This window comes from Bombus vosnesenskii, unplaced genomic scaffold, assembly GCF_011952255.1.
Source record: "Bombus vosnesenskii isolate JDL3184/JDL3185 unplaced genomic scaffold, Bvos_JDL3184-5_v1.1 scf7180000013295, whole genome shotgun sequence".
NCBI classification, from domain to species: domain Eukaryota; kingdom Metazoa; phylum Arthropoda; class Insecta; order Hymenoptera; family Apidae; genus Bombus; species Bombus vosnesenskii.
In genome coordinates, this window is record NW_022882946.1 from 4,107,411 (window position 1) to 4,130,571 (window position 23,161).

At 36.2% G+C, this 23,161-nt stretch overlaps 1 protein-coding gene and 1 pseudogene across 14 annotated transcripts in view; one reads left to right on the forward strand and one right to left on the reverse strand.

Moving 5' to 3' along the window:
* LOC117233329 (protein unc-13 homolog B-like) overlaps positions 1–23,161 on the forward strand; it is a 378,435-nt gene that overhangs the window by 151,651 nt on the left and 203,623 nt on the right. For 9 of the 14 annotated variants that reach the window (XM_033493515.1, XM_033493513.1, XM_033493517.1 and 6 more), the window contains exon 2: positions 3,353–4,329. The exons of the other annotated variants lie outside the window; for them this stretch is intronic. The gene's annotated coding sequence lies outside the window, so the exon portion shown is untranslated. The remainder of the gene's footprint in view (positions 1–3,352; positions 4,330–23,161) is intronic. 14 annotated transcript variants of the gene reach the window in all.
* On the reverse strand, positions 11,286–11,382 carry LOC117233487 (annotated as a pseudogene).

Genomic DNA, 23,161 nt, shown 5'->3' on the forward strand with positions numbered 1-23,161 from the left:
GGTTACGTTCCCTGTAATAAAAATCTTCCGCAATTGCGCCCCGGAAATTGGTTTAGCGGGTCAATAGCACGTTAGCTCAACGAGTTGAAGAGAGGGCACGCGCGTGTGTTCTCGTCGGAACGTTTGGAAATTCCCTATTTTTCTTTCCCTCCCTTTTCTCTCTCGCGTTTGTTCTGGCCAGTCGATCGATCGCAGGTTCGTTATAAATTTTCAGCAAATTTTCATTTCAAAGGCCGAACTTTACGCTGAATTTTATGCCTTCCGGTATCGAATCGTTGTGTTAGAAAACGTACCGCGTAAATCACGACCGTCTGTATATCATTAGCCTGTTGTTACTTGATCTTCACGTTCGGAAATTTCGTTTTTCCAATTTCGTGTTCCGTTTCAATTACACGATATCCACCAAAGAGAAACTCTGTCCGAATAACGAGATGTATGATTATTTTCGTTTGCAATAGCGAACGTATAATCTTATTTCTTACTTTGATCGTTAATATTTAGAAATTTTGTTTCGCGCGTTTCGTTTCAACAAAGCGAAACATTCCTCGTTTTCTTATGGAATTAGCATCATCTTTCTTTCTAGCAACTGTCTAGCGTCGTTTCAATTATACAATATCCTTTCACACGAAAAATTACCTCGAATCAATTCTTATCAACGTTTCATTGTGAAATATAGAATAATTTCCATCTTCTAATTTGATTGCTATTTTTCGAAGACTTACAATTAATGTGGTACTTCTTTTCGATAAAGTAATATATTATAATTTATTCACAATTTATCCCTCATAAAAAGAAACTCTTCTTAAGTAGTTTATATCGTCTTATTAGGAACGTCTTGTGCAGCATTATTCCATAACTGGATTAGATATTCAGCTCATCGTCACTATCCTCGATTAATTTATCGCCTTTATTCTATCTCAGTACAATAATATCTCTGTAGGATAAACCAGAAACTTTCTTCGAATACTCCTGTACTATTTTATTCCGACATAGAGAATTATTCTTACCGAAGGCAAACATGGTACTAGCAAATCTGAATATAATTCTGGTAACGTACCTAGCGTAACGTATCGTATGTTTTGTTTCGAAACGGAGCAATAAAGCAGAAATTCCAGTGCAAGTTCATTTCGTATACACGAGCTAACGTATACATTTGGTTACGATATCCGTGATTAATCGTTCCTCGTTTCGTTACGCCAGAAATAGAGGCACCAACGCGGTTTCATTGAGAATACGATCCTCCAGGGTTGTTGCTTCGAACTTCCATCTACCGTGACTTGTACATTGTATACGCGAAAATAAATCGCGTAACGCGAAAGCAGGTGTCCCTCAAGTGGTTCGCTCTGCTTCGGAAACACGTATTTCACATCTCGTAAGGATCGTAAAAAGAATCGAGTAAAAAAGGGTTTTAAAACACTTCCTTTTTTGATTTTGTTCCACTTTTTATAGTCCCTTCGAATTTCATTTGCGACAATTTAGCTTCAAAGATTTGTTTAGGATATTTCACCGGCGTAAAGATAGTTTGACAATATTCTTACGATTCTTTAATCGCTATACTCTATATAAGATATTTTGTTTGATCTTTCAAGTTGAATATGTACGATTTTATCAGATTTATTGCTACGATAACGTCATATTATTGAACTACGTTTATCTGATTCTGATTAGTAGAATATAATGTCCGAGCTGTGAGAATTTAATAACATGTTACAAAGGAAGGTAACACAGAAATAGTAATACAAAAAAAAAGAGATACAAGATAGATAGATATGTACTCTAGATAACCAGAACGTAAAAATCTACATGGATTACGAAGCATAAAATATATTCCCAAAGCCCTTAGTTCCTGTTTCGGAAATACCCTTCACGATTCGTGCGAGTTTTTAAAGCAGATAGTCTATGACAATTTCACTACAATTCCCAATAAAGAAACATCGCTGGCGACTTTAACTCTTTCTCAACTTTTCTATTCACTTTGCTACAATTTTATTCAAAAATAGGCGAGTCCATTTAAAGTTCCACCATCATCGTATTAGAGACCGTTATCTGCAGAATATCACAGGCAGTTGGAGAGCAGGCGAATATAGGAGCGAGTCTCGAAAGCCCTGTAGACTTTTCCGCTGGCCGCAGCTGACGCAGTATCTTGCGACGAATATGTTTGGTATCCTCGGTGAAGCGAGATACGAAATATTTTTTGCATTCGAAGCGAGGACTTAACCTTCCCTGGCGAGAAAACGTTGCAAGTTTCGAGTTCTCGTTTAAAGCAATAAGCTGTTGCGGAATGGATCGATAGAGCGCATAGAACTTCGAAACAATGAGTAAAATAATTCGATATCTTGAAATTGTACAGTATTCCTTACGGTTTAAAGGATAAATGAAACTTCTTTAGGGTGGAGGTCAAGGAAAGAAATACCTTGGAAGTTATCGTTAAATTTTGCTATTATCGATCTGTAAAATTGTTAATAAAAATATTTTCCAAACAAGAAGGATCGAGCGATTAATTCTTGTAGGCACCACCTTGCTCTCCTTTTAAGGCAACGCGATGTTTACTATACCAAAATTTTCTCGTTCTAAACCATCAAAACTCTCGGTACCTAACAGCAATATAACTTCGAGTCATTAGCCATCGTCGAACATCAGCAACCCTTACTTGTGCTTTCACTAGCTACACGAAGTTTAGGTATTTGTTATAAATTGCCCTAAAGCTGAATAACCAATTGACCAACTATCCTTGACAAGCTTTAAAAATTTCTAACAAACATAAATCTAAAACAGAATATCGATCGATACTTTCACTTTTCAAGTTATAACTGAGCCCCGTTTTCTTCCCAACGATTCTCCTCTTATCGTTTTCCGATATATCGTATAGAAGAATCAGAGTCGTCACCGAAGCACGCTCCGCGCCCTTTCACGCTGTTATTCCCATTTCTACGGCCGCGAACGTTAAGAAAGATACCGAAAAGAAGGATAATTTTGCCTCGAGAGAATAACCACGATGTTGGTCGAATTTTGCTTTAAAAGAAGGGCGCGTAGATCTCGATAAAGCTGGGCGACGCTTTTAATGCTCAACGGACGTTTGAGCGCCGTGAACTCAGGGGCTCGCCGAATTTCTTGCTGCCACCCTCGGCGTTATCTCGCGCTAGCAGCTCCGTGGCCGCGTTTAAATTCTGACGAGCGACGGGCAGCGTGTATCAGTGGCAAAAAGCGCGGTGATTCGCAATGGAGAAAGGAGATCGTAGGTGGTTTGGTCGCAGCGCACGCGTTCCTCGTATTTTGCACGTTCCCCGCGGCGCGACGTGACGCGACACTGCGTGATCGCCGTACGCATCACCGCGTGAAATTCCGTTTGCAGAGGCGGCGTGATCAACGAGGAAAAGTGTCTTATATCGGCGGAAGGTGCAGCACACGTTGGAGACTGAACGAGTTAAGAGCTCGGGGAGAAACTCGGTACCGAGGGAAGGAACAGGGATGAATAATTTAAACGAACGAATGGGAACAGTCTGACATATCGATTAAAAGAAGGGAGAGAAGAATAGAGAAGGTTTTAGAGAACGAAGAGTGGCTCGTCGATGGAATCACGATAGCTAACGCGAGATTAAAGATACCACTTATATATGTGTATATGGAAATATATGAATATATGATAATTAATTATTAAAAAGAAAAATCTACTAATATATTAAACGTATATGTCTCTGGAGAAAAAAAAAGAGTTATTATTCGAATCTATTGTTTTATCTACTCGTTCGAGGTTTACACGTTGTCCGATAAGAATATCTATGTTAAGCCTAATGGTGCGCGCGGGAACACGCGCGTAAGTATCAGCGAGAAACGCATGAACGAGAACACTTTCGAATTAAGGGAGAGAAGAACGACCAAAACGAATGTTGTCAATTAATATTGTATATTATTCAGATCACTTCCGGAGTTTACGATTTCGCCTAGTTCAATTACTAACTACCTTTACGCGCCGTTCCCTCTGTAGCCGTTCTTCGAATTCTACCTCCAGCTTAAGAATAATTTAAGAGAAACTGAAAGAGTCGACAACGAAGGCGAAGAAGAAGAAGAAGAAGAAGAAAGAAAAAAAGAGAGAATTGAAGAAAGAAGAGGAATAAATGAAAAAAGAAGTAGAGAAAGAGTAAGAGGCAAGAAGGAGTGGAGAGAAGAAACAGAGAGAAGGGTAAAACGGCCTACAAATGTATTTAGATTTAGTGCGCGTCACGGGTCCTCGACCGGACCCTTCCCAATGGTTGTACCTGGTTTAATCTGCAGTTAAGACTTCACCCGTTCAAAACGGAAGCTACGTTCGGTTTCCGTATCATTACGAAGGTAAGGCAACAGTAGAATAGGTCCTTCAAACACGGTCTTTACGATCTCGAACAGTTTCCATGGTGCTGTATGACTCGTGGTTTCTATCCAATTTTGGATATCTTCGTTCTTGAAGATTCAACGAGGCTGCGCTGTATTTCCTACGGATATGTAGAATGAATAGATAACACTTGTTGCCTCTAAAAGCATCGTCATATTTGTTTTCTATTTGTTTTTCATTCGCCATGGCTGCGTATCCTTCGTACATAGGGAGGCAGACAGTATTCGTGAAGCAAGGACATCGGAAGAGACAGATTCAACAGGAAAATATTCACGAGCATCGTGTATTGCAAATGATTACAACGCGGTGATATTCTCTATATTTAGTATATCGCCATTCGTTTGAGAATTAAAGTGACGTTTACAACGACGCTGCAGTGATTTCGATACGACTGTGTAATATGTTCGTTTCATCCCCTGAGAAATGGAATCCACTGGTGATAACGTTTGATTAAACGATTTCGTGGGTGGTTGGATAATTGTTACGTGAGATTAGTATTATTCGGTTGTACAATGTTCAGATTAATTTTCACGTGTTTGTCCTTAGAATGTCGTATTTTCTTATGGCCCGGTATTCTGAGTACTTTGGTATTTCTGAGTGCTAAGGTTACAAACTCCCGCTGGAAAGTTTAAGGACGACTGTTATCATATTTGTTTTAAAATTGGAAAATGTTGCGAATGAATTATATCGTAATATGAAATTTAACGTGATAATTTATACAATATGCAAAATGATATATTATACTATTGATATATTAACAATTTTATTAAAAGATGCCTACAATTTAAAATCCACAATTTACGTGAAACATAAAAATTTTATTACAAATAGAATAAAGTGTGTATTAATGAAAAACACGTAGGATTGTGATCCACTGCGTTTTCAGGGAACACCAAGGAAATAGATTCTTGAAAATCGAAAGTTTCATACGATAAACTTTTATTCGATGGAATAGGCTTGAAAGTTTGTCTTGTTATGGGTTCGATGGTCATTAGCGTCTAAATATCCTTGTAAGTATCAGAGTTACGAGAAACTCTTGTTGGGACAGAGTTAGTCAGTTCGAAGCGACTCGTTCTCTGACCGTAATAATTTCTTTGTAGGCTTAAGTTCTCGTTGATTTTCCAGTGATTTTAAACAAAGTATACAATTGTTTCGTTTTCAGAGCTTAATGAAGATCATTCGGTTAAGTTTTAGGACGCATACATTTTCCCAATTATTCTCTGTCAATTGTTTCACTATATCGCTTTTGAACAAATATATATGTTTAATGAATATACATTTAAAGATAGGAAACTTGTATCATCGAATTATAACGTCAAAAATCAATGAAATTGGAGCGTTTAATTTATTTCTGGATTAGCGACTATTGTTTAAATTTACGATAAACTATATGTTCTATATTCCATAAAAGTTTACGTACAATTTATTAGGACACTTATCCGCTAATAATCTTTATAATACACAGTTCTGATACAGGTGCAAGTGATTGTACGATTAAAATTATCGAGCGAAATTAACAAAATCCAGTCGCTGATGAGCGATGTCCTCTGGAACGAGTTAATTAATCGTTTATGTATAACAATATGTGAGCCAGCTTATAAGATACAAACTTCTGTGAACTTTCACGCGTAAGTACACACGCTTTCTGGCAGATAAAAGTACTTATTTTACATATACAAACACAGAACTATAATTTCACTAAAGCAATCATAAAATATTAGGTCGTCCGAAAAGTTTCTTTCGTCTTATAGGGAAATAATGGAAGCACATTTTCCCTTTTATATTATTCTGTCGAATTACGTATAACCCATTGTGTTCTATCAAGTTAAAGATTACAACGTTCGATAGATTAGGTTTCATGTTTGTATAAAGATGCGCCGTTGTAAAAGAAAGACACTTTTCGGACAAACCTAATAGAAATCGAAATTTATTGATTGCCTTTAGAAGTTCAAATAAGATCAATACGATCAAACGTATGAAAGTCGATTAAGTTTTTAATGTCGCTCATCGACGAATAAGAATACTTTGTAATTCGATTGTTCACATCTCGTGCAAACTAGGAAAACTTTTTTCTTTCAATTAGGGGCCTGTCGGCAGACAGAGGCAGCGTATGGAATCGGTGACACGTGGTCGGAATAATTCCGCCATTCCCGTCCCATTCTTCTCTTTATGGTTTCTCCGACACGTTCCGTGTCGCTGCCTTCAATTAACTTTCCGGTCGCGTTCCACGGAAAAAAGGAAGGTTTCGTCCTGTAAGGATTCCCGGACGTTTCTCAGTTGAAAGCCAACAAGGAAAACGCGGTGTAATAAAACATGCATGATCATCTACTTGGTTTGGACCCCTGCTCGTTTCACGCAGAAATAACTCTTCGAGGCACGCTATCGTGTCGCTCTTTGATTAAAATTTATGAAAGACAGCAGGGTTCACTGCCTCGTAGTTGCAACCTGGACTCGGATAACGGCTCGTGAAAATGTCGATCTCGATATCGCTTGTTCTATCGTATTATTTTTAAATTCACGATGCCCGCTTTCCATTGTAATTTCAAATTGAGAGGATACTGTTACCGTCTTGAGACACTGTCAATTAGTAAAATGTAGTGGTAAAATGGATATTAATGTTGTTGGGCGTTGAAAACGTAAGAAATGTTTGATTGTAATTAAAATCTCAGCCCACACGAATTTTGTCTTAGATTATAAATAAAGAAACGCGATAGAAATAAACAAATATGTAATTATTTTTCTATCGAATCATATTGATTTTGTCAAAAATCTCAACATATTTTTAGTAATTACAAAGGCAAGAAATGTGAAACTAGAATGAAAGATTTTGAATGATTTGGTGGTTCTAGTTTCAAACTAAAATAGAATAATGTTGAATAAATCGCGAGAGAAGATAGTTTGTTCGAGAAATTGTGACTTTAAAAGAAGCAAACGTAGTTCGTAAAATATCCTTTATCCATTGTACATAAAACAGTGTCGGTTTATGGGTGAAATGGCGCGATTATGAAGGAAGATACAATAACTCAGCGATGTTATAGCGCAAGAAACCTCTCTGTGATTTATTTGAACGACAAGCTCGATTGCCGCTCGTGAAATTAAGCTTTTGGTCACTTGGCAGACACGCGGCGCAATTTCCTGGTCGCGTCGCGTGAGAACGGAGCGCTTTTACGAGCTTCGCCAGGAAGAAGCCTAGCTCTGAAAAATCGCTTAAACTTGCCAAGACACTTGTTGACATCGCCTTCCGCTCTCTATCGCACTTACCATCTCTTTTCTTCCAACATGCGATAATACATCTCGAAATCGTACTCAGGATTGTTAATTATAAACGGCCCGCAGATAAGACGCATGATTAATGATTGATGTTGTTCGATGAAACAGTTAACGAATAATAATAAAATAATTACGTAGAATTTCGTAAATGCGATACATAGCGACGCGTATGTATATCAAAGAAAGCTTTTAACGTATCAAATATGACGAAGTCGTGGAATTAAAAACAGAATAGCTTGAAATTTGCATTTTATATTATAAATATATCACATAGTATTATAAAAACATAATCAATTTTTCGTACGATTTTTCTTCAATTGTTTATTTGATTTAAAACGTGACTCGTGTAGTGGAACTCTTTCATTGTGTTAGTACAAATTTACGTCAATCACGTAATAATTATGAATACAATAGAAAAATCATTCGCAGGGACAAATATTATACACTGGAAATACAGTGCTCGTCTTTTCAATAAAGTTCTTCTCAATGAACTTTTGTGTCTTGAACAAACTGAAGCATCTTCCTAATAAAACAAAGTTTTACCGCCGCAGGTCATAAAATATACGAAATATTCAGAGTGCAATCAAGGAGTATGCATTAATGGTTAAAGTTGGTCGACAGCTATAACCGAATTCTACGGAAGCGTGACAGTAGATAAACCTCGTTCATTGTCAGACAATAAAGCTGTTATTATACCGGCAGCGATAAAGTGCTAGGATTAATGCAGAATACATTGACTACGCATTCGAGTACGATATTCAACCGAAACAGTTTCTTTAAAGGTCTTCGTTAAATAACAGAAATATAATTATAATTGCTGCGAAGGTGCAAATAAGGTATGCAAATCATACGATAATGTCTTTAATAAATTTTAAAAGAATGTTAGAGAAAGAAAGAGAGAGATTATATAATTATAATAATAAAAAATATTTTCACAGATTAATTATTAATATAAATGTTGATTCCGCATTAATCGTTACTCTGCAAAATACGCGTATGTAATTTAAAAGTATGACAGTTTTTAAATATTTGAATTTACAGATACTGAAGTCTCTTTCCACTTGCACAAATATCAAAAATGTAGTTATAAAAATATAAAAGCAGCAGAATTCTCGAGAACCAGGAAACGAGACGATTAAAAAATACACGTTGTATGATATTTAACATTTTGAAAAAAATGATCACCTTCCGTTTGCAGAAATATAAAATTAATAGAAACGAAATATACTGAACTTCATAAAACCAGGAAATGCGACTAAACAAAAATACACTTTCTATTCTAGAAAGCTATCGCATCATTTTCATTAATAGACATCAATTTCTCCGCTATAATTTTCCACACGATATGCAACTGTGCTTACTTTAAAATATCGCAGAACGTTTCTCGAACAAAGACAAATTTAGAAGCGTTCCAGGCGTCGTGACGGTTCCTTTCGGTTGACCTCGACGAACAAGAGATTGAACGCGCAATTCCACCTGACTGTCGCGTGTAATTGCTTCATGAACATCGTCTGTGATCCGATGGAAAGCGATGTAGTAAGGCAAGATCGGTGTCCAGTCTCCAGGGCATCAAATGAAGTTGTTACCGCGCGATCTCGCCCATTGTTATCCAGATATTTTCGTTCTCTCTGGAACAACATTTTCATTACTCAAACACGAACCGATATCGGGATAATGCGACGACTATGGAATTCCTTGATATCTTAAGAGCTATTCGTTTCGTTTCATTCCGCGTATTTCGTTTCCCGCGAGAACCAATTTGCCTTGTCGCCGCGCCGTCGTTCTCTATCGAGACATATCTGTTCTTGGTTGCGTCTAATGAATTTTTTCCTCTGTTCTGCGAGATTGAGAGCGAAGAAGAGCGCAGAAGAGGAAATTTAGCGATTGATTTTATGAAAGAAAATGGTATGCGATGTGTTCGATTGCAAACAGTCGCGCGTTTTGAGACCTCAAGAAGACTCGGTAAAATTTGGAATTTTTCGAAATCTGACAAATCTCTCTCTTATATTGTTAATTTTTTACGATAACGATTCGAAAATTCGTCAGCTCTAAAACGTAAAGAAACGTCACACGTGTTTTCACGTTCCTGAAAATAATTAATAACAACGACAAGGTAAGAGTAAGAAACTTTGGATGTCAAGCGATTGAGAGAGGTCAGGGATGATGGCGATCAGTCAGTGGCAAGGCAACAACCCCGTTTCGCGTAGTTGCGCTAAAGCGATTTGACGAATCCCATGCGACGCGTGCCGTGCACATACTGCTTCACCCTCATCCGCTTCTTCATTATTTACTTATTCTCCGAGGTAAAGGCGACTTTAGCTCGAGCACCCTCTTGTCTCTGACCTCGTATTTTAAATATTTGCAATCGATACGGGCGCCGTCTACGAGTCATTGACTCCTTTTCGCTTCTTCTTCCTTTGTTTCTCTCCTCCTTCTTCGGCCAGACTCATTCTATTTTTGTACCTTTCCGTAATTCGGTCGAGCCCTTCATTCTGATACTTTTATCTTTTTACAAGCATTTCATCTATCCTCGGCTATGGTCCAATTCAAGTAAAAGATTGTGAAAATTTCGTTTCTTTGGACGCGAATGGTTTTGAAAGAGACGAATGGATGCTGAGTGGTAACTTGTCAAATTTATCAAATGGAAAATGTGTTCCTCGTGAGACGATAGAAGTGTTCGCGTGTTCTTTCGTGGATCTATCTATAAATACAATTTTGCTTTTCAAAATTTGATTTACCGATTTCGAACATTTTCCATTTTGAAAATTCTTCGGTGAAATCGCCAAGACGACAGAAGGAGGAAGCTTGGCTACTTATGTCTGTTGGAATTAGCTTGACTCGTTGACTTCGAGTAACCGTATTCTATACAATGTACGTAATTATGTACATTACATGCTTCAAAGTTTCTGTTCCATCCAGGCTACTGTATAAGTACGAAAATACGGAAAGATCTTGTTTCTATTTTTTTTCTAGAATATAGAACTTTTGTGTACTGACTTTCTTCCACTTTGGAGCATGATAAATATAGAACGATTGTCGTGTTTTTATTTCAAGTAACAAATATAAATTAAATTAAGACAAATTTGATACAAGGGCTTCCTGGAATTGTATTAGGTTGTCCAAAAAGTTTTTTTTGTTCCATAAGGTGATAACAGATAAGCAACAATTTCTGTTTTGTATTATTTTATTGAATTAGGTATGATCCATTTCGTTCTATTTCTATTATTATGTTCGTGCATAATTGTTAAGGTATAGAGAGGATTTTAAAAAACAAATAGTTAAACATTTATTTACAAATTATTCAGCTCTACGTGTACGTTACTGTTTGTTTTCTTCTGATTACTTCTAATCACTTCTAACGGCTTTTAATAATTTCTACCCGCTTTTAATCGCTTTTGTCTCAACTGAGACCTTTCCTTTTTTCTCTTTTTTTTTTTTTGCACGTGGAGAAATCCTCATGGACACTCCGCTGCTGCTAATAATCGGCAACAGCAGAGTAGTGTCGGACTCTTTCCGACTAAACCTCCACGATGACCATCCTACGCGTGTGACAGGAGTGCTCCAGGGACCTCTTACGAGTTATCTTTCCGTTGCACCCCCTTCCCGCGTCCTCTTGTTCGAACCAGTCTTAAAAATTCCCAGACTGAAAAAAATCTGGCAAGTGCCCCCGAAAGGCGACAGTGCCTTACCATTTATACGTGTTCCATCGTTGTCTAGGGGAGTGCTAAACGTCACTTTTACACGTACAGTATAAATGTACCATCTATTTAACAATAATTCAATGAACTAATATAAAACAGGAAACATAATGCGTGTATTATTTCCTTATAAAACGAAAGAAACTTTTCGAACAATCTAATATACTGATCACTGAATATCTCTACTCTTCCTTCGACGAGTACTCGTTCTCTTCCTCCCTGTACATTCCACGTGCACATCGTAACGACATTACACGTAACATACAACTTACAGCTAACGTACATTTCGAACGGAAAAGAGAAAGAATCAAAGTAACCTTGAAGTCTAGGAAATTCGTCTGCAGGAAGTAAAATCTAAGCTTCCTTGAGAAGGATGATATTACTCTCTATTCTCATCGGAAGTCGTTTCGAGGACGCAAAGACTAAGGCGGAGCAGCCCAGTGAGTTTACTTTGGAAACGAGTGCCCTCTAAACGCTGGAACCGCCTTTATTGGTTCATAAAGTCGAGATACCTTAGAGTTTAGAGTACCGAAACTCCTTTGTTCCACGGGGGAGCACTTATTCCGTGGAGATGAGTTCGATATCGCACCGTTTAATCTAGATTTATTTCGCCTAGAATGCGAGGTCGCAACGCCGTGAAATTCTCTCGGTAGCTATGTACCTTTTAGCCAGCCACCGCATCCTGAAAATCTTCACCGCGCTGGAATTACTTGGAACTTTTGCAACGGTATCCAGCTTAAACGCTGTCACGATTTTCATCGCGGTTCAGCCTCGTCGTCCACCGGATATGGACGATCCGTGGCGAAATATTTCGCGATGCTTTCTCGGTGTTGAAGTCGGCTTATAATTTAGACAGGGACGGACCACGCATTACCACGCAGCTAATGTCACGACCGGCACACTTCAAATCCGATGGACTGATGACGGAGATAAAGATGTGTATCCTAAAGATGTAATATAAATAAGATAAAGATGTAAATATGAAATAAAGATGTGCCTAACGAGCCATCCGCCGAATGTTCGAGAAGAAGGCGTGCGTGGCAACGGTCGCGGACGCCTAACAAACGCGTGGATAGTGAGGATATTGAGGAGTGACAAAGGAAAAAGGAACAGATCCGATCGAAAGCCAAATTGTAAGAGCTTCAGTCTTGGAAAGTCACGGCTGCAGTTCAGAAGCAAATTGTAGTTAGTGTAAATCAAGTGTTAAAAAATAAATTCTTTTTTTATTTTTGTTTTCATCTTCGATTTCTTTTTTTTATTTTATGTGACACTAACATCGTTTTTAACGGATAATTTGTAGCGGCACATGAGCTAGAGGACAGTTCTGTTAAGAATTTTGGATCTTGATAGATCTTGATCTTAATGGTATAGGAACACTAAATTTACACTTAGAATTCATATTAGAATAGTTATATATTTATTTGATAAGCGATTTCAAAGATATTCATCGATACACACTTGCACGCGTCTCAGCACTTTCTTCCACACCCGAATGTTAAACTGACTGAACAGTTTACATTCATTTGCCTTCGAGACACACACATACTTCCACATATTGATATTCGCATACAAGTATTACTACTACACAACTAACCTAGTCTAGCACATAAAATTATACGTATCTCAATAAATTCAAATCATGTTGTTATTTTGCCTCGGAGTATCAATATCATTAGGATACACACAACGTATTAATAAATAACCTCTGGACAAAACAATGTCGCCGCTACGTGCAACCATCGAACGAAGACGAATTCAAATTTTCCGGCTTTCCCCCGACTAGTATAAATAAACGGACGCGATCGTAAGGAGTTCAGTTATTCAGAATCAGTCGCGCGAGTCAATATCAGAGTATCTATCAGTTATCAACGAGTTATCAGAGATCTAATTAGCGATTTACATTGTCTTTAGGGAATCTGTTAGTACGAGCGATTATTGTCTGTATTAATTTATTTATCACTTTAAATGTACTTCGATTTTCAACAGCCAGTTATCTCGTTATTCGAACAAATCAACCATCCTCTACAGAGACTAAATCCTCTACATTGATAACCCCGACGTGAGTTGAACACGACTAAACAGTAGTACTCTCTACAAATTTATAGGAAATAGGTATTGTAATAGTAAATTTGAAGATGTGATTTTAAGTGCGGAAATTAAATGACTGTTGTTGGTTCAGATTTTGAAGAAATAAAATTTCGTATAAGATTTTGTGTACATACGTATACACAGACTGACGAAATTATTTGAACGCTTTTAGTATTACCATTCGTTCTCTTATTTCAAGCCGAAATGTGGTCTATACGCGGTTTCGTTGCCCCGTTCGAATCACATAAACGTACATATGATAACAAAAGACTAACGATTGTATTGCGTGCCTCTGCTGCGATATTATATAACGTCTTCTGGGAACATTAGCTGGAAATATGAAACGAACAACTTACCGGTAATTTGTGTAACGTATATGTATAAAGAAGCAATTGTTGCTGCTTTCTTAGAGATAAAAGGTTTCATTTATTGTTACTGTTATACCGTTTAACTTTGACTTTGATGGATCATGGTCTTCTGAAACCGTTATGAAATATGATAATGGAAAAGAAAATGAAATTTAGGTTGCAATTCCTTTCATAACCTTGACCCTTGAGAAAAATGACAAAAAATACTGAAATGCAACAATAGCACATTTTCAAATTTATGGTTTTACGTGTTCGAATTTTTCAATACTCAAACTTTTAAATATTTACATCTCAAAATATCCAAGCTTTCAAATATTCCAATTTTCAAAATCATATTTCCTGTATATCTTACTTTAACTCATGGTTTCCTTTCTCTGCCTTTCAAAAAAGGATTCCTGTCAAAAATAAGGACACGGCCGTCTCGAGACAGAGACGCGTCGATTTCCTACCGTCTATCAGAATCTCCTGGTATCCCTTTATCCGCGCTTTTGCAATGTGATGCAATCCACGGTAAGGATAGGTGTCACTTTGCATCATGCGGCGGCTATTCACTGCAACGTTTCACCGTTATCGCTTTCGAGTCGCTTCGGAATAGCGTAACCGACGTACATATTTGGAACTGTCAGGGTTTCGTTAGTACACAACCATTGGATAATGGTTCCCCATTGACTGGATCGCTTACGTTCGGTCTCGGGTGTCCGTTTCGCAATTCCTCGTCTGCCCGAACGTCAAATCGGTCGCTCGTTAACCGTTTGAAATCTCATACGCGATACGCGCAAGCTATTACGTTGTCGACGTTTGTTTCCCATACGAGTAATCGTATCCACTAAATTGATCTTTGATGAATGATTGCCTCTTTGGATAAGTTCCTCTTCAGAGAAGAAAAATTTCCTCTTGAGAAATTTAATCTGCTTTGTAGAGGACAGGATCAAGAGAAGCAAGTTGGTTGAATCTAAATGCGACGCACGCTGTACAAATTTCTATTAATCCAGATTATATTGATAATTAGTAACAATTGTTAATCTGTGTTTAATAGCCTTGTTAAAGGGTATGTTTTCGAGGTAATCTTCTGTTTCTTTAATTCCTATATAATTATATATTTTCTTTTATACAAATAAAAAAGTACACACAGTATTCGTGTTCGAATTGAGAATGTTGTGTCAAAGTCGTTGCCATACACAGCCGTGGCATGAATCAAGGATTCCGTAGTGTCTCAATCGGCGTTAAGCACTGGCGTCGATTGTTGAGACTCGCAGGAAATGTCTCTGATCTAGAGATCACCTTTGATGACTCCTGGAAGAGAATTGCTAAGTCCCGCAGAACTGCTGATTGGTCATTGTCTTTAGTAGGGCAGTCAGCAACCTTGGAAATTCTCGATCAGGATGTCCCTTGGAGGAGATAGGCGAAAGACAAGAGAGATCAGGAAGACAATTTAATTTCGAGTCAAGTCAGAGAATCAGAGGAACTAAGATTACAAGTAAAATAGTTGTCAATCAAACAACAAGTGAGAATCAGTGCCAGTCAAGAGACTTATAATGATCATGTCCCCAATACGTTAAATTGGGTAGTGCTTCGAACGTAGACGGCACGTAGTTGTGCAGTGCTCAAAGCCAAAAGGAATCAGTTGGAGAGCAGTCGAGTAGAGCAGCGTTGCGGACCTAACAAAGAAAATGATAAAACTTCTATCTTCTTCGGTTTTGAAATGGTAGATAAGATATTTTAACTAAAGAACGTAGAAGTAAAGAACGTGTATAAACATGTAAACATTAAAATATATCCGAACTAAATGGAAAGACACAAGTATATTGAACCAACCTTTCGTACGAACATACTTCTATAAAATTGCATTCTTTTCGTAAAGATTCAGTTGTCATTGAATTGATCTCGACATCATGTTACATGCATAACAAATACAATTTCTACGTAATTCTCTCAATTTCCTTGTACTCGTCCACAGTCTTGTCTTATATTTTACTGCAGCATTTTTATGCCCTTCTTATTTCTTACGAATTATTCACCAGTTTTTATGCTCACGACTGCATCATATATCGCGTGAAACAGAATTAAAAGAGGAGATGTTGCTATGCCATAGCGCAATCTTCAGAACCAAACGCGTTTTCAGTCGAAATATAATATATTCATAACATACACACTAATTGAAAATGTATTAATGAATTTGTAAACGTTGCAAATAAATCAAAATAATCTACGTTTACAGCAATAATAAAGTATTATTAATAGAAAAATATTACTTATATATGGAACAATATTTGATTTACAAATAAAAATTTGAAATCCTCAAAACAGTATAATAACAATCAAACTTTGAAGTGTACAATTTTAAAACTATATTTTAACTATTATATTGTCACTTAAATTATCGGAATTATCTAGAAAAAAATTCTCTAATAAATAAACTAATCACTTACACCTCAAATTTTGAGCTTCATTTATTTTTTAAACTATTGGCCTAGAAAATTTCGTTTATGCAGCGTTCTGCGACCCTCGATTTCCTCTCGCAATTCGTTTTACAAAAAGAATCCTGGTCTATCCACACCGTCCTCTCCCGCCTCGATTGTTCTCTATTTTATCTACATTCCTACCTTCCATCGTCATCTAGACTGTCTCTCTGTTTGCCCGTTATTTTTTCTCTAGACAATAGTACACGATAGTATATCCGAGGAGATCAAAGCACGGAGCAAGCGTGCTCGTAAACACATGTTCTATCCACACAGATAGCATTGTTCTTTACTATTTCTTCCTTTCTCCTGCATTTTCGCTGCGTTTTCCCGTTGTCTGGGGTTTTTTTTTCTCTACTTTTGCTTTCTTTCATCTCGTAATCGTTCTTTCTTGTCAGTCGAGTTTCGTCTACATGCGTTAATTTCGGACGATTGTGTCTGAGTCGAAAGCAAATGACGGCTAGTATCGAAGATTGTTTGAAAAAAGGAAATGTAAGAAAGAATCCTTGAACCATGTAATAAAACGAGGAAATCAGATTGAAGGATTTACGAAAAGATTACGTGTCTCTCTATGGCTAAGATTTTTTCAGATACAAAAAATATACGTGTACATATATATAAATATTTTAATTAATTTCCACTTATTAATTATAATTCGACGTTGTAATTTAGTTAAATACCGTTGGATATTCTGAAATACTTGTTGGAATTAGGACAAGTGGGTTTGGGATTAGTTTATATGCTGTGGGAAATTTTTATTTTTAGAATAATTACGAAGCAAGCAAGGTTGAATTTGGTATAAAAACTTCTATTAATCTGCTAATAAATTTTATTCTTCTGAAATGCTTCGTTTTTTCGGTATTTCTATGCCCTACATGAACTCAATGATATCACGTACTTTGTTATTAATTCTTGCACGTTCCTCGCTGCGTTAATATCGACACCTATAATTCCTGCTCGTTGCATTGATTGTAATTCCGATTCGATAACAAAGGCAATTTGTACTCTCGACGAAGTTTAATTCAAACACTTGGTTAGTATAATTTCTATACTTCAAAAGGATACTTTGAACGTCTAAATGCGAAATGATATTTACTATAATTATTTTACATTGAAATATGTGTATATACACTGTATAGTATATGTACCATTAGCAAAACGTGTGAGTAACGTACGTAACGAATAAGCCATTAGTGTTTCTTCATAAGTGAGTATAATATTTTGATATTATACAACCTACTACAGACTTGACTCACTCGCACAACGTTGAATAATTAACGACATCTAAAGTAGCCACTGAAAAAATCATAAGATTCATAAGGGCAAGAGGCCAAGTAAGAACGGTAAGAACGAAATAAAAGTGACAGCCCATTTATTTCCGTGACCTCACCCGTTATCGTAACGTAACGATTGGGTAAAAATAAAATAATGAAAACTGTAGCGTACTTGAGAAGCGTAATTCAGATACTTAGAGATAATTTTTTAGGTACTAAGCGCTATTCATGATTTTATTACAACTTTAAAAATATTTATCGTATAGACAAAGGTATATTGAGAGAGAGAGAGGAAGTGATGATTGTTTATTCGTCGAATATGTAAAAATTTTAAACGTTTCTAAAACTAATAAAAAAGTTAAAAATTTGCCGAATACTAGCAAGTTCGTAAATTTCAAAACTAAGAAATCTCCCGGTTTAGGATATTCTGAGAAACATTCATACGAGAAATTGCTTCCTTTAACAATCCAAACATTAAATATTTTTTATTTCTTGGGATGATTTTTGCCCTCCCATTTTTATATTTGTCGAGTTGCGATATTTACGAGAGTGATATGAAAATGCAAGAAAAGGTGTATGAAAGATATTCTTATCTTTTCTATAGTAAAGTAGCGTACATGTAAGTCAGTGGTACTTACCGTTCTGACAGTAATATCATACTTCGATATAAGCTCCTGATACGAGAAGCTCGATTGAATCGACACAGTGGCAAGATTACAATGCTACATTGACAAGGAAGTTTCTTTTATCAGCAGAACTTTTCATATCGCTTTAAATGGCGCTTCTCAACTTTACTCTGTCGCTAATGTCCTGCGATGAACTAATATCTGTAACTTTTGATATTCGCCTCATGTATCGTTGACATATACTACTGCCATACTAAGATATCAATTCACTTGAGAAAGTTAAAAGGTATTTATATTCCATAATGGTACTTTTGCTCCTCAAGTTCTCTCCAACACTCATTTGAATTTCCGCGTTTTCAAGTCGTTGAAATGCTCACTTGAGCATTCATATGTTAAAAACATATACGAAAATAACGTTAACATATGAAATTCTTATGATGCCTACCGTATATCAAGTCTAACTATCTTTATTCAGAGATTTATTAATTTACTTATTTGTAGATTTGCTGACAAATTAAATACAATGCTATTTATGTAGACACATAATATTGTTGCAAATACGGTACAACAATGTACATTTTGTATATACAATCCAGTACACATTTTGTACAAGTGTTAGATCTGCTTGAAAAGAAGTAAAAGATCATCGATTTCTTATTCATTCTAAATATTAATCAAATGGTGAATCTTCCATGAAATTTCACCATGAAAATGTTAAAAGAATTGCGCATAGCTGTCAAAATGAGGAATTATTCGCTTTCATATTTTTCTCCACATTAAAGAAATGTAACAATGCTGTTCAATTTTCAAAATTATAAAACACTCTACTTAAAGCTGAATGTTCTTTTACAGAATAAAAGAATAATATCAATTAACAGTAGCATGGGACGCATTCAGAAGATTAATTTAAACCGCGATGCCACCCGTGAAAGTAGCAGCGAAATTCAATCGGTTCTCTCGTTTTTTCCCTACGCGATTGTCGCTTGCAAAGAGAAAACGCAAGCACGCCTTCCCATTATTCGCTTCGTTTTGCGTTAACTTGGCCGACTCGTCTCGGAGGCGAATAGAATTAAGCTAAATAAAATTGAATTTCGTAGAGTACTCTTTCGGTCTCGGAATTTTCGATGTTACGCGCAATACGTGACGGAAATATCCCCGTTCGTATTTTTCGTTGACGAAGCGTGTCGCGCAGTGAAATGTTATTTTTTTTTTTTTTTTTTTGTCATTTTTCTTCATTGTTCGGTTGGAATGCTCACATTTTGTTTCTCGAAATTCTTGTCGGCAAAAATACACAGATTCGCTACTTTACGGAATTAAAATTCATATTTAATTCGTTTCAAATAACGCGTTAAACGATGTTAGGACAATAATGAATTTAAACGCTTACTGAAAATTACAGCAAAATTACGCATAGATTTAATTTATTTGAGCGTCTTTGATTATTGTTCCCACTAGAATAAAGCAAAGAGAAAGTAGATAGGCAGTTTGATTCTGTTTTAAGAAAAGTGATTTCTCCCAATTTCGTAGATCTCGAATAAACTAATAATATTAACGAAATTTTTATAAATTACTAGTAATAACAAATTTCCCTGTATAATAAGAAAACATTCAACGAGAAATCAAACGAAATTTTACAAACAAAATTTGCAAATTACAGATCATCCGATCGTACTCGACGTACAGTTGTAAAATTATATAAGCGAATCGCCAATTTACTATTATTTACTATTATGCAAAAGGGTTCAGAAAATCACTTGTACGATTTCCAGCGAATCTGAAAAGAGAAAAAGATATCGTAGAAAACTGCGTGAAATTTGAAAACCATTCGAAATTCGGAAACAAAATTCCAGCAACTTTATTACCTCAGCCGACAAAGTATTACAAGCAGACGAGGAGCGAATGAGGGAAAGTAGGAGGTTGAAGAAGATGATTGAAAAGTTCGCGTTCTTCGGCATAACAGTGGAAAGAAGCTAGAGACGAATTCAAATTCCGACAGGGCGCAGACTTGAGTTACTAAGGCCTGATAATGGATTATCCGCGTTACTTTCATCCCCATTTCAACGTCTCGCCATCTTTCTATAGAGATTAATCTTCGTTTAATACCGGTGTCGACGTCATGAATCAGCGCCACGAAACTTCCTCCGTCGCGACTTTCTTTCATGCAAATGCCGGAAGCGTCTTGTAGTAGAAAAGCTTCCCACGTCCGGAATCGTCTGGATTTCTGTCCGTTTCTCAGCGTCGACGTGCCACTTGAGCTGGCGAATCGATCACTCGACCACCTTGCTCCGTCAACTTCCACCTTTTACCGATATATAATGTACTTATGTATGTAAGCGCCATGACCCAACCGCGTCGAAAGAACATTCAAGTTCAATGTTCAAGTTCATCTGTTGCGTGTATTTCCGAGTTTCGAATGGAATCGCAGATGAATTATGTCGATCATTGTTTTGGGTTTCGTTGAAGCTTATCAGCTTATTGGCAGATAATAAGAAATTGATTGTTCTTACAATGAGTATTCTGGCAATATAATTTCGGAGAAATATATCTATGATAATGTTGTAAATAGCGTGTATACAGAAGTTATAAGATGTTTATTGTGAAATGTAGGTATATTCAATGGATAATTAGAACACAATGCGAACAATCATCTGAAAAGTAATAGGTGTCGAAGATGGCCTTACTGAGCAGATTTATGAATTTGTATAACTCAGCATTCGATGCGTTTATGATCTCTGATCTGTGAGATATTATAGTTGTATTAAATATGTTGTAGCTTTTATGCACGTTTTCATATTCGTTTCAAATTTGACCAATATAATTATGGTAATCGCGTCTCGTCACAGTGCTAATGCAATTCCAAAATGTTTTATACAGCATGTAATACAATCATGGAAAATATTTTCGTGGATCATTATACTCTTATGGAACATGTTTCCTGATCGTTATTTATTTGAAGGAACATATAGACATGAATATGTAAACGTATTTATAAAACATGAACAGATGCGTTTAGTTAAGTTGCATATGGAAAATGAAATGTAGATTAAGGTGAATTATGCTTTATCGGTTGAAATTTTTATTGATTTTCATGAATATATCTCAATTTCTTTTAAAGCCAATGAACTTGAAATGAAACGATTCGTAACAAAATAATGTTATCATTATGTTAAATTTATATTAATTATACGTAACGAATAAATTATAGAAGCGAATGTGGTTAAAAAGTGAAATTTTTATTTGACCGATAGTAACAAATAAAAACAAGCTTTCAACAAGAAGAATTACTCCGTGGGAATAAAATCTATATGAGTGTAAATTGCATTAGCATCGTTTCAGATCAGATTTCCGCGCACATAACGAGACAGCTGTCTCGAGTTTTCTGGAAGGGAAAACCAATCGTGGCCTTCCTGCCAAACGGTCGTTTTGCCGTACTTAGATTCTGCCTCGATCGTCGAAAACGCCAGATGCGTTGGATACGACGGGGTAATAAGATTTTCAGACAGGAGATCGTTCCATTGCTTGTTTCGTTTCACAAAATCTGATGCGTGTCAGAAATTGCACCAACGCGCAACATCTTAACCTTATCCGCTTTTTCCCCTCTTTTTTCCAAAACTAGTGACTCATTTATCGAATAAAAACCTTTAACATGAACTTGAAATTTTCCTGGTTTTCATAATGTAAATTCCGTAACATAAATCGTAAAAATCAGTGAATATTTAACGAAATATTGTGAAATACATTTTGAGTGGGAAACTTATTCCATTTCCATTTTGGATGGAGATTTATAATATATTGTTATTGTTGTTGTCGTTATTACGGCTTCAGCATCACTGATAATTTGTCAGAATTTTCAGTGCGGAATGAGGCTATTATGATAACCCTTACGGTATAGTGAAATCTTAAACTAAAGTATCGTATGGCGTTACAGATTAATGTTATGGCGACAAAGGTGGCATGTGGCCTTTCATTTTTCGACAAAGACTGAAATAAAGCTTCATACTCTGCAACCCTACTTCTAGTTTTCAGCTCCTTTTAGGATTCCAGCTTTTAGGATTTCGCTGACAAGACAATTTATAAACGTAAATCTTTCATTTGTAATACCTCGACTCTAAAAACCTTCAAAAGACTAGAACACTCAGCTAACGATTTTTGACAAATAAATAAATTCGAAGCCAATTTTTAATATATTTCAACTTTACACTGTCCATGTGGTCTTCGTACTACGATTTGCTCTATTGTGATGTCTGAATTCTTAAACTTCGAAGTAGGACACTCTGTTAACAACCTCTTTCACGAGTAACTAAATATTTAATCAATTCTCGATAAACTTAAACTTGGTACTGTCGTAACAAACAAACGGATCAGTTAATTTTCGATACAGTTTACTCGATCCTTACAAAAGACTTTAACTCTTTCAGCGTTCTGCTCGAACAAAGCATGAAAGTATAAGTTGCTGACTTATCATTTTTACAACGTCACATGATCGATTGTGTATTTCCGACTTCAAGATCTACCGTACTAGAAGTGCACAACGTAATGAAATTACGAACAATTCAGAGTGGGTAGTTCTGGTATCAAATACATGTGAAAAGTAGATATTTCTAACTTTTTATAGGAAATAAAAATTGATAAATAATAAATAACAATGAATAATACGTATGATGAAAACGTTATTATACATCAAATTTATAATGCCATAATGCACAAATGTTTCAGTAATTAATATTATTAATAAATACTGTAATAGATACTATATGTATATAATTTACTATATTTATATATAATTACTATATTTAAAATAGACGAATGACTATATAGAATATCTACATAAGACGACTCTTTCAAAATTTTCTTTCATAGCTAATATATTTGATTCTAACATCTTAAAGGTCAGTAAAAGAGGTAAAAATGACTTTAACTCGATGCCACAACATCGCCATTACCGTTTGAACCTATTATTATCTTCTCCCTCATCGCTGTTTCCTATGCGATTCCGGGTCGTATCGTTT